Below are 12,751 nucleotides of genomic sequence, written 5' to 3'. Positions count from 1 at the left end.
CTTTGTGTCAATAGACAGTTCTCGTCGAGGTAATTCGTAATGTATGAACACAATATATGTTACACAGTCCTGCTACATATCGATGTTAATGAAATGGGCCTGTAATTTAATGGATTAGTCCTACGACCTTCCTTGCAAAAATCCAATCTTTGGGTTCGGTTGTATATAACGGCTAAGTATGGAGCTATTGCTTCAGTATACTCTGAAAGGAATTAAATTGGTATGCAGTGTGAACTAGAAGACTAGCTTTTTTTAAGTGATTTAAGTTACTTCACTACTCCGAGGATATCTACCTATGTGATACTCATTTCGGCAGCTGTTCTTAATTCGAATTCTGGAATATTTACTTTGTCTTCATTGATGAAGCAATTTCGGAAGTCTGTGTTTAGTAACTCTGCTCTGGCAGCACTGTCTGTCTCTCAGGACGGCGTCAACTGAATTTATATCTGATTTATTGAATTAGAATAGTTTTCGTTTATTTTTGGGGGATTTGGAGGTTAAAATTTTCAGTCTCGCTACAACCCTGTGTTTTCTAATCCCTGTATCCTTTTTGATGCTCTTTATTAACTCAGGATGATTTGTTGCTAGGAGGTGAAGTGTGTTTTCACAAGCGTTTACTATTGGCGTGGTCTCATGAACTAACTGCTCGAAATAATTTTCAGACAATGCGTTTGGCATAACTTCGGATGATTTTTTATGCGTACCTCCGGAATCAAACATGTATTTTAAGTTCTAGGCGACTGATGACCTCAGAAGTTAAGTCCCATAGTGCTCAGAGCCATTTGAACCATTTGAAATTGGAGATGTAACACAGTGAGAAGAAATGACTGAGCACTGAAAGAGCGAAGTCGACATACCGTAGGAACTACCGACATTCTTGGAAAGGCAGCCATAACAAAACTATTCCACCTGGTGTGCAGGATTTATGAGTCGGGCGAAATATCCTCAGACTTGTAGAAGAATATAGTAATTCCAGTTCCAAAGAAAGCAGGGGTTGACAGGTGTGAATGTTACTGAACTATCAGTTTAATAAGGCATAGTTGTAAAATACTGACATTAGTTATTTCGAGACGAATAGAGAAATTGGTAGAAGCCAAGGAGGAGGATCCGGAGAAATGTAGAGGCAATACCGACCTACGACTTGTCTTCGAAGATAGGTAAAGGAACGGCGAGCCTATGTTTATACCATATACAGAGTTAGCTGTTGACGATGTTGACTGTAATGCACTGTTTGAAATTGTGAGGTAGCAGGGTTGAAATACAGGGAAGCGAAAGGATATTTACATTTCGTACAGAAATGAGACGCTAGTTATAAAAGTCGAGGGGCGTTAAAGGAAAGCGGCGCTTCAGAAGGTAGTGAGACAGGGCTTTAGTTCATCCCTGATATTATTCAGTCTGTGCGTTGAGCAAACTGTAAACTAAACGAAAAAGAAATTTGGTGAAGGAATTAATGTTCAGGGAGACGATTTAATAACACCGAGGCAGCGCTTTGGTTCATCCCTGACGTTATTCTATCTTTGAGTTGAGCAAAGAGTAAACTAAACTAAAGAGAAATCTGGAGAAGGAATTAATGTTAAGGAGAAGGTTTAAATAATTGACGTTTGCTGATGACACTGGAATTCTGCCAGGGACAGCAAGGAACTAGGAACAACAATTTGATGGCATCGAGAATGTCTCGATTTTAGATACAAGAAGAATATCACCAAAAGAAAAACAAGGGTATTGGAATATTGTTGTATTCAATCAGGCGATGCTGAGAGAATTAATTTCTGAAGAAACACTAGAAGTAGTATGTACGTTTGGCTGTTTTGGCAGTAAAATGGTCGCGCAAACAGGTACAGGATATAAAATGTAGACTGATAATGTCACGAAAAGCGTTTCTGAAGAAGAGAATGTTGTTCACATTGAATGCATACTGAAGAATCAAAGAAACTGGTACACCTACTTGGTATTGCGTAGGGCCCCCACGAGCACGCAAAATTCCCGCAACACGACATGACATGGACTCGACTAATGTCTGATTAGCGCTGGAAGGAATTAACAAAGTGAATTCTCCATAAATCGGTAAGGGTATGACTGGGTGGAGATCTCATCTGAACAACACGTTGCAAGGCATCCCAGATACGCTCAATAATGTTCATACGTGGGGGAGTTTGGTGGCCAGCGGAAGTATTTAAACGTATCGTCCTGCTGCAATTGCCAGACAGTCGTCGACTTACGTGGACGTTTCCGACCGCAGCGCCACTTTCTGCCAGTTTACATATCTCTGTATCTGAATACGCATGCCTATACCAATTTTTTAGCACTTCGGTGTAGATTTACGTGTTAGGAAGTCTTTGCTGAAGTTATGTGTCTGGATTGTTATCTTCTATGAAAGAGAAACGTGGACAATAAACAGTTCAGAGCAGAAGAGAACAGAAGCTTCTGAAATGCGATGCTACAGAGGAATAGTGAAGATCAGATAAGTAGATCATGTAAGTAAAAAGGAGGCTAATTAATGTCAAAGGAAACACTTATTTACATTGTCGAGTCACATTTTGCAGCGCTGAGCGCTCCGAGACATGCTGGAAGAGAGTCATTGAGATTCTGAAAGATCCTTACAGGGATGTGGAGCCGTACTGACTCAGTGCCGCAGGCAGCTGCTCTAGAGTTCTCGGTTGAGAATCCATGCCGCGAATAGTCCGATCGTGGTGCTTCCAAAGGTTTTAGATTGGCTTTAAATCGGGGAAGTTTGGTGGCCAGGGGTGTGCGGTAAAGTAATCCTGGTGCAATTCAAACCACGCACGTACACTTCAGGCTGTGTGACACGTGGCATTGTCCTGCTGGTAGATGCTGGTAGGTTCCTAAGTATACAGATGCATACTTGTCTTGATCCATTGTGCCTTGCAGTATGATGAGATCACCCAGCAAATGTGATGAAATCATTCCCAAGACCACAACGACCCGTAGATTTTACGGGCTGTTTGCTTTCAGACGTTTCAGACCCCCTACGCCTACAACCATCTGTATGATGGAGCTTCAGCGTGCAGTATATTTAATCAGTAACCATTTTTCATTTAGTACTCGCTGACAAACCTGGCATTGCCCAGCTATTCAATTTGTCAATTTTCTTTTAGAATCGGAAACAAAAAATTGAACTACTTTGTATTGAAATATCGGAAAAAATTTCATTTGCATGTATTCGTGAAAACCCCGTTGAAATTATGGAAGAGTCGTACAAAGAAAATATGCATAATATGAAAATGGAAAAGTACAGTATCCAAACGAAGGAACATGCTTCCAGACAGTTTCTGCACGCTGAGCGAAGCTGATTCTCCTCTCTACAGCGCGATTTTGTAAACGTCTCTGTGGTGTCACCGCCAGACACCACACTTGTAGGTGGTAGGCTTTAAATCGGCCACGGTCCGTTAGTATACGTCGGACCCGCGTGTCGCCACTATCAGTGATTGCAGACCGAGCGCCGCCACACGGCAGGTCTAGAGAGACTTCCTAGCACTCGTCCCAGTTGTACAGCCGACTTTGCTAGCGATAGTTCACTGACTTCTACGCTCTCATTTGCCGAGACGATAGTTATCATAGCCTTCAGCTACGTTATTTGCTACGACCTAGCAAGGTGCCAGTATCCGTACTATTGATATTGTGAAACCTGTACCATAAAGAGCGACGTTCTCCATTAATGGATTAAAGTTAAGTATTCCACCAGCTACGTCCGTTTTCCGCAATTCTAATTCCCTTGTCACGTTCCAGACCTAACGCCAGCCTGCGTGAGCTAAAACGCGTGCATTTCGGCCTCCTTTAGTTATACGGGTTGGCTCTCCTGCCAATCACAACAGTCTCTACTGCAACGCCTCTTCATCGTACTATAGACGGCTGTAATTTGATCTACAGCTGTTTGCGCTTCACAATTGAAAACTGTCAAAAGCATTGCCAGTTGCCGAGGATTCGCTTTAGCTGACTCGACTGTAGTGATGTCTGGGTAGCAGACAACAAATGTATTAAAACTGCAAGGATGACGCGGCGTTATTTCGTGTATACCAGTGTTCATGACATATCTCATGAACTATGCCTCGTGAAATGATATATACTGAAGAACCAAAAAATTGGTACGTCTGAATAATACCGTGTAGCGCTCCCGCGAGCTCGCTGAAGTGCCGGAACAGGACGCGGCATGGACTCAACTAATGTCTGAAGTAGTGCTGAAGGGAACAGATACCACGAATGCTGTATGGCGGTCCATAAATCCGTAAGAATACAAGGTGATCATATAGGATGCTTACGTAAGTGTCAACTGTAAGAGTCGTATCCAGACGTATCTGGGGTGTCCCACATGACTCCAACTGCACACGCCCCACACCATTACAGGGTCTCCACGAGCTTGAATACTGTCACGCTGACATGCAGGATCCATGAATTCATGAAATTATCTCTGTGCCAGTACATGTCCATCTATTCGATACAATCTGAAGCGAGACTCATCCGACCAGGCAACATGTTTCCAGTCATCAACAGACCCGTGCCGGTGTTGACGGTTGCAGGCGAGGCGTAAAGCTTTGTGTCGTGCAGTCATCAAGGGTACACGACTGGGCCTTCGGCTCAGAAAGCTCATATCGATGATGTTTCGTTGAATGGTTCGCACGCTGACACTTATTGATGGCCTAGCACTGAAATCTGCAGCAATCTGTTGAAGGGTAGCACTTTTGTGACGTTGAAGGACTCTCTTCAGTAGTCGTTGGTGTCGTTCTTGCAGGCTCTTTTCCCGGCCGCAGCGATGTGGGAGATTGGATGTTTTACCGAATTCGTGATATTCACGGTACACCCGTGAAATGGTCGTAAGTGAAAATCCCCCACTTCATCGTTTCCTCGGATATAGTGGGTCCCATCGCTTATGAACCAACTATACCACCACGTTCAAACTCCTCTAAATCGTGGTAACTTGCCATTGTAGTAGTATTTACTGATCTAACAGCTGCGCCAGACACTTGCTGTCTCCTGTAGGTGTTGACGACCACAGCGCTCTATTCTGCCTGTTTGCATATCTCTGTATTTGAACACGCATGTCTATACCAGTTTTATTGGCGCTTCAGTGTACTTGCGTAAGTACATTCAGCTGCGTATGTCGATACTGCCTGCAGAACGTGTTGCGAGTGGAGTTAGTGGATAATTTAAAGTCATGTACATCGCCGTAGTTGTTCCAGAATCTCAGTGTTCACGTAGTAGAGTGATGCATTTTGCAGGTGCATTTAGAGGCATATGTGTATAGTTTCTGCAATGTTTATTGCGAATAGAACTGGTAGCACAGAAATAATACATGGAAACTCCATGCACGGTGCAGCATTTTTCAAGCATATCGTTGTTTATGAGGTCGTATTTCCACATCTGTGACAGGTATGTGCTTCTTACCGCCACATCGATTGCTGCCTGACAGCAAAGAATGTGTGTATCAAAGTTTGGTTCAAAGTGATTAGTGGTTTAAGGGGAGACGTGGGAAACACACACAGACACACGACCACCCACCCTCCCACCCACCCACCCACACACACACACACACACACACACACACACATACATACATATAATTTATTACATCTATAGATTAATAACAACACAAAATATCATGTATCTTAATCAAAATGTACAAAAATATGATTTAAGGCAGATGAGTAGAAAAAACGATACAGTAATACTCAAAATTAGTATTAATTTCATTTTACGTCATTTAGATACTCAGGAGTACCGATGCAAGGGGGTATGATATGGAATGAGTCCGTAAAGTTATTATAGCGAAGGTGTGTATACCATTTACTAGTAGAATTTATCAGAATTCTCCTCTCTTAAGGAGATGGCGTACAATATAATTGATCAACCTACTCTTGTGTATTTTGAAATACCTTGTAGGTCACATTATTGGAAGAAATTGATGTACGTCAGATCTGTACCGAATGTTCTATCAACGCGTCAACGTAACGTAAACATTCCATGAACTCAAATGTTAATCACTGAAAGGAAAAAGACGTTTTCACGAAACACTACTGACATAGTTTAGAGAACCGACTTTTGCGATGGACTGCAGAACGATTCTACTACCACCTGCTTACTGTATATCTCACGTAAGGATCATGAAGAGAGGACAAATCAGGAATCATATGTAAGTACACACAGAAGTATTTTCCTCGCTCCATTTTCGAATGACGCAGAAAAGTAATAGGTTAACGGCGATTCGGTGTAGAACCCTGCCCCATTGCTTCCCGCCATGCATTGTACGGTGACTAACCCCAGATCCAGAAGGAAACACAGCGATAGAAATAAGATTGTTACTATCTGCAGGGCTTACAGGGCGATCGACTTGAAAAGCGCACGGATATTGAGGTATTCTCCACAGGCCCGCGCACAGCGGAGGTACACAGAGAACGACGCGGGTCTTTCAGCAGCGGTGGCCGCCTCTCTCTAATTACTGGCTGGGCTGTGAGCTCAGATGAGCCGATGGCGACCGGCCGGTAATTGAGGCTCCCGTAGCTAGTAAGCCACAGAACTTCCCGACACCTCGGTCCCAGCTGCCCTCCGCTATCCCAAGCCATGCTAAACTATGCTCTGCTTCCTACAGTAGCCGTGCGTGTACACCTCACAAAATATCTGTAATGATCTCGCAACCTATTCCATTCGCCTACTGTGAGAGGGAAAAATTACAGCCTATGTGTGTCTGTATGCACCTCTTATCTCGAGTTGTGCAGTAGTCGCTACTGAGGAGCAGACGAGTGAAAGGGCCAAGGACTAATTTAACAAACGATTAAGAACGTTTCTCCATAATGGATTTAGATGTAAGACAAAATATGTAATTTTACTAAGGTGTCCCCTGTCATAGGTCTCATGAAAACAGATATGTTACACGGTTAAGAAAAGTGTGTTTTTCCTCGTAAAGTTTTCAGTAAATATGTTGGTGAAATCAATGACAGCACCCTGAACAATCTCCCTTCTTCGTATCCCAGTGCCAAATTATTAATCCCACCCCTGTAGGAGAGCTGCTAATGAAGGGTGTATAAAAGGGTACACCACCTAAATGCCCCATTGCAATAGTACTGGTCGTTCAAACATCATACTATATGAAATTCGCACTATTCTTGATAGTAATTACACCACATTAAATCATAAAATTTTAAAGCAGTTACACCAAAGAGCTAAAAGCACTAGCACAACTGAAAGATGACGTCAGAAACCACTTACATATGCTACAAAGTAAGTGTTTTTTTAGATGTCATTCGTCAGCAGCTGGTGGCCGAGCGGTACTAGGCACTTCAGTCTGGAACAGCGCGAGCGTTACAGTCACAGGTTCGAATCCTGCCTCGGGCAAGGATGTGTGTGATGTCCTTAGGTTAGTTAGGTTTAAGTAGTTCTAATTCTAGGGGACTGATGACCTCAGATGTTAAGTCCCAAAGTGCTCAGAGCCATTTGAACCATTTGTAGATGTCGTTCCAAAAGAGGTCAAATAAGACGCATAACAAGTAGAAGTCTCTCATTTTCGTTATTTAAAATAACGTATGGATGTTTTACGATGTGTGTAATCATGTATATATAGCGTTCGTTTTCTCGCACTCGGGAGGACGACGGTTCAATCCCGTCTCCAGCCATCCTGATTTCGGTTTCCCGTGATTTCTCTAAATCGTTTCAGGCAAATGCCGGGTTGTTTCCTTTGAAAGGGTACGGCCGATTTCCTTCCCCATCCTTCCCTAACCCGAGCTTGCGCTCCGTCTCTACTGACTTCGTTGTCAACGGGACGTTAAACAACACTAATCTAACCTAACCCGTTTGTTTTCTGATACTGTGACATATTTGTGTGAAGTTTTATAATTTCTGAATTAATCTTAATCAAAAATGTACAGGCCAGCTAGAGCAATGCCCGGTAAAGGCAGAGGTCAGTGTTTTGGTGCCAGTTCAGGAATATTTTTAAACCTACCGGATAGATTAATCTCTTTAAGTTATTAGCTCTGTAAGTCATATTTGTGCAGAGTTATAGCAGTGGTAATCATAAGAAAGGAAAAGGGTAGTATTCACCAGGAATACACAGCACATGTGAGCAGAAAAACTGTCAAAACAGATTTATTTCCCCACAAACTACGTGATCATAGATGAGGTGACGTCCTTTTGTAAAAATCAAACGATACTTGACTGTTTTACATCCATTAGAGTTACTGGACATAAAAATCTCTCATTACCAACTACTTGTAGGTCAGGTTTCTTGGGCTGAACAATATGAGGTAGCGAAGAGTAGGGCAACAGCGAATACTTAATGGAGAACTGAAATAACATAAAATCAGATGAAGTTACGAATACTGCCGCATTTTACGGACTATAAAATACAACAGACTATAAGAGGCACCTTAATTTTTAAGCAATTAGTTTTTAAAATTAATGTTTTTACCATTTTTGTTATCAGATTACAAAGCCAGACAAAAAAATTCTCCATCTATAAAACCGAAATACATTTAAAATCCTTGAAAATCGTCATCTGAACTTCCTTCTTCTTCTTATTCCTTTTCGTCCTCATCGTCATCCTCTTCATATTATGATGGTATTCACTGAAATTGAGAACGTTACTTACGCTGCATTTCTGTAAAGATTTAACAACAACGTCTTCTCTCACTCTAGACCACGACTGCTTTATCCACTGACACACTTGTATGATTGCAGATAGTTTTGCACCCCCCTTCAGCGTGAATTCATGTTGGGTTTCATCCACTTGTTCCATTTCTCTCTATTACACATTGGAAATGTTTTATCTATCGAGACATCAATAGGTCAGAATTTTGAAGTAAATCTTCCCAAAATAACAAGAAGCTCTACACTTCCCAGTCTCAATTTCTTCTTCACAAAACTTTTCAAATGGTTACTAAACTGATCTAGCTCAAGAAGAGAATTCTTCTTCAATTAAACACCTTTCCTTCTCTTTCGCACACTGTTAATTCATAATTCCATACCAGCCTTGTCCATCCAGTCCTTATCATGTAGGTGAACAACATCACCTGGCGGTATTTCAGAAGGTTTTGCCATTGTTTTGCGCTTCAAAATGATCATTGGATTGAGTTTAGTACCGTCACCACAACATGAAAGGACAACAGTGTAGCGCAATTTTTCATGTCCACTTGTTTTTATAGTTACATAGTTACAGTTCTAGCACCTTTCATGGACACATTCGTGTTACTCAGCACGTAAAATGTCAAGGGAGTTTCGTCCATATTCGCTATTTGGCTCAGTTCACACTGGTTTTCTTCCGATGGTGAATAATGAAGCGATGGAAAGAAGCTATTTTCTCGTCAGACTCTTGTGGTATTTTCTGAGATGTTTCGGTTTTGGTTCAAATGCTAAGTGCACGAAGCTTCATAAACCTTTAGCACAAACCAACTTCACACTTAAAATTCGAAGTTCCACTGAAGCGGGTGGATACTTGAATAATTTTTGTATTATATGTGCCATTTTCACAGTGTCTTTAAATCCAACTCAATACGTAATCTTCTAGTTTTTGCCATTTTGCATACATTCCTCTATTTGCAAATTTTGTTTTCCTCATTTTTTCAGTTCTTTTTTACTAGCCCGCCAATCGCGAATGGTTTTTTTTCTTTTTGTGAAACACCGAAACGCCGCTAAGCTGCTCTGCTCCCATGTTCTTCTGCACATGCTATTAATTTCACTTTTCAGCCCGCACCATATAAACACTTTGTTTTTCCCGTTACGAGACTAGATACAAACAAAAACGTTGTACTGCTCCGACAACGCAAATCACTTTCGATTCAAGTTCAATGGCATCGTAGACTGCAATGATGAATCACAGTCTAGACAGTGTTCTCGGTTTGTGATGCCGGGGTCGAAGGGAGACAGTGTTCACAACCGTGTGAATCCCCGCGGCTAATGTTCGTCGCATCGGTGCACTGCTGGTGTCAGTTGAAACCATTGTTGCCACGTGGAGATAGGTTCCCCGCCGTATCCAATATATGGGCATTTTTAAGACTGGCCGAATTTTATATCGAACATTGCACATTTTTGTATGAATTAGGAGTATAAAATGCACCTCAAAATTAGAGGCAATTTTGCGATGAATAAAATGCGTCTTATAGTCCGTAACTTTACTTAAACGAATTAGTCGTAAGTTCGCATAATCAACGTAGATAAACTTTCATTACAAAGTCAAATATTAACAAAAAAGGACCATGGTCTTCGGGATTACTCCACAGAACGTTAGGTAATTACGTATCGCGTTTGGGGTAACCATGGGCATAGTCTAATCATCACATAAACCACAGGCAAATCCTCTTGATTTAGTTTCACCACACGTGCAGTTTTGATGGGTCCATAAATTACATTTGTAGCATTTCATCCAATATTCAGTGGAAGGATCCTGATATTCTTCTTCACAAGTTAGGCAATAATACTCATTGAGCATAGCAGCACCTTCACTGACCTTTTTGTTCTTACAGAGTACGACCTTTTCTTGAACCTTCATTTTATATTAATGTTATCATCTGCAAACACTTGAAGATTCTTCACGCCTGTCCTACCCTTTGTGGAAGGTATAGTATTCTCACTATCTTCCATCTTCACCTAGTGATTTTTCTTTTTTTCCATGGTATCTTTCATAGGAGAACTCGTTACTACAGCTGGATGTCGTATCAGATATTTTCTTTACCTTCCGAATGTGACAGTTTAGAAACATGAGGCATAACATTACCTTGAAGTGGAATTAATTTGTCCAAAACCGTTACAAGGTTACTGGCGTCTGATCCACATTTAATGCCGATACTCGGCCAATAGCTGTACATCAGGTGTCATTGATTTCACATCTACGAAATATTCATCAAATTCAGTCATATCTATTGGCCACATACCAGCTAAACAGAAGCCGTTTGCTGCTGTTTCTATATTGCTGATGCGATTGGAGGTTTTCGTGAAGAGTTCGACAGCTTCATAGTATGTATTGCGCCGATCAACATTTGAAGTCATGTACTAGTCGCATTTGTGTTGTATGAAGAGTTGAGAGGTCCAAACACGTTGCGTCTAGTGGTTGCATACGATATGAGGAAAGGATAATAATATTACTCCATACTTGCGACAAATCAGGTAGCATGCAAAACTAGCACGACTTTCTAACACGGCTATCACGATTGTCTAAAATTAGCAGACTTGGTCCTGCAACAGTTTGCTTAGCAGAGGAGATGAAGTGATGTAGCTAACCTACGAAACTCGTTGATCCAATCAGAATCGCTAATGCTGCTATCATATCAACATTGCTTCTACGCAATAATTGAGCATTAATCCGCTTCCTCCTAAAAATAAAGAAAAATAAAAAACGGGAGGATTATACTTTCCTCGAACACTAAACAAGTAAGCAAATGTTGTTGTAGTGCCTATTTCACCACTTGCTACAATGCGCACTTGATTGTGGCCTTTTGGTGCTAAAACCCTTGAATTTCTATGGACAGTAGAAGTGCCTCTCTCGTCAATATTGTAAATACAACCAGCACCAAAGTGGTATTTTGTTTGCAAAGCTTGCAAGTTGCTGAAGAACATTTTCTCTTTCGTTTCATTGAAAGCTGCAACTCTGTTGATGTAAGTGGACTTAGATTCCCGTAGAGAATTATTAGCATGCCTTTTAAAAAAATCCTTATAACTAGTCTTCTGCTGCCATTTGACATGTTTTTTCAGGATAATGCTGCAAATTAGTTAAATTTGAAAGCTATTTTCCGCACCATCTCTGCTTCAAACCCTTAAATTAGTTTACTGTATTTTAAGATATGTTCTTATCATGTCACTGGGCTACAATTGCTCGCGATTGGTTTCAAGAACGTTATGGACAACTCGAGTGAATGAACTGGTTGTCCAGATAGCCCGATACGTATCAAATGGTATACTTATGAGACATAACCGAGAAGTCTGTTTGTGCACAAAATCCTTCGCCGACAACTGTCTGCATCAATTCACTTGATTAAGATTATGAGATTACATGTATTTAAGATGGACGGATGGTTTGTCTTGCAGAAACAGCGCAACTTGTTCTACACATACTAATCAACGGTGTTGATAGGCGCACTTTCTGTATCAACACATACGACCGTTTAACAATCCAAGTTTAGATCCATTTCACAAATACTGAGTGACATATTACGCTTCCAGATGACTTCGGAATTTACAAACAAATTACAATTTAAACAGCTGAAAACGTCGTACTCCGAAGAGGAGACCCTACTACTTCTGAAAAACAAACTTCTGGTGACGAACCACTGAATAAGAACTGTAATTAGAGTTAAAAATGAGGAATAGTAAAGAGAAAGTCGAAGTCGACGCTTCTATCGGTGTGGAGTGTAATGTATAAAGCGGAAGTGAGGTAACGGCAAAAAAGACTGGAACGTATCGTTGGTGACGTGCTTTGCTGTGTGACACGTGGGGTGAGAGAGACAGTTGCGGTCGTTGACCCTCCGCCTACGCACCTTTCATCCGAGTGCTCCCACGGGACAGGGACGTGTGGAGTGGAAGACACAGCACCGTGGTGACGTCACGCTGAGGCCGCTGATGCTCTTGTCTGGAGGGAGGAAGGAAGCGCCCGCGAGCCGGGCCGTGGCGACGCCGAGTGCTTCCGTTGCCGAGCAACGGCGGTAGCGGCGGCTGAGAGGCTGCCAGCGCCTCTGTTGTGCTTCGGGGGATGTCACGTTGCTCAGACTCAACGAATATTTCGTTGAGCTGTTGTCGAAATGAAGGGATTGGCATTATA

The sequence above is a fragment of the Schistocerca gregaria genome, chromosome 1, assembly GCF_023897955.1.
Source record: "Schistocerca gregaria isolate iqSchGreg1 chromosome 1, iqSchGreg1.2, whole genome shotgun sequence".
Classification (NCBI taxonomy): domain Eukaryota; kingdom Metazoa; phylum Arthropoda; class Insecta; order Orthoptera; family Acrididae; genus Schistocerca; species Schistocerca gregaria.
This window is presented reverse-complemented; position numbering follows the sequence as displayed.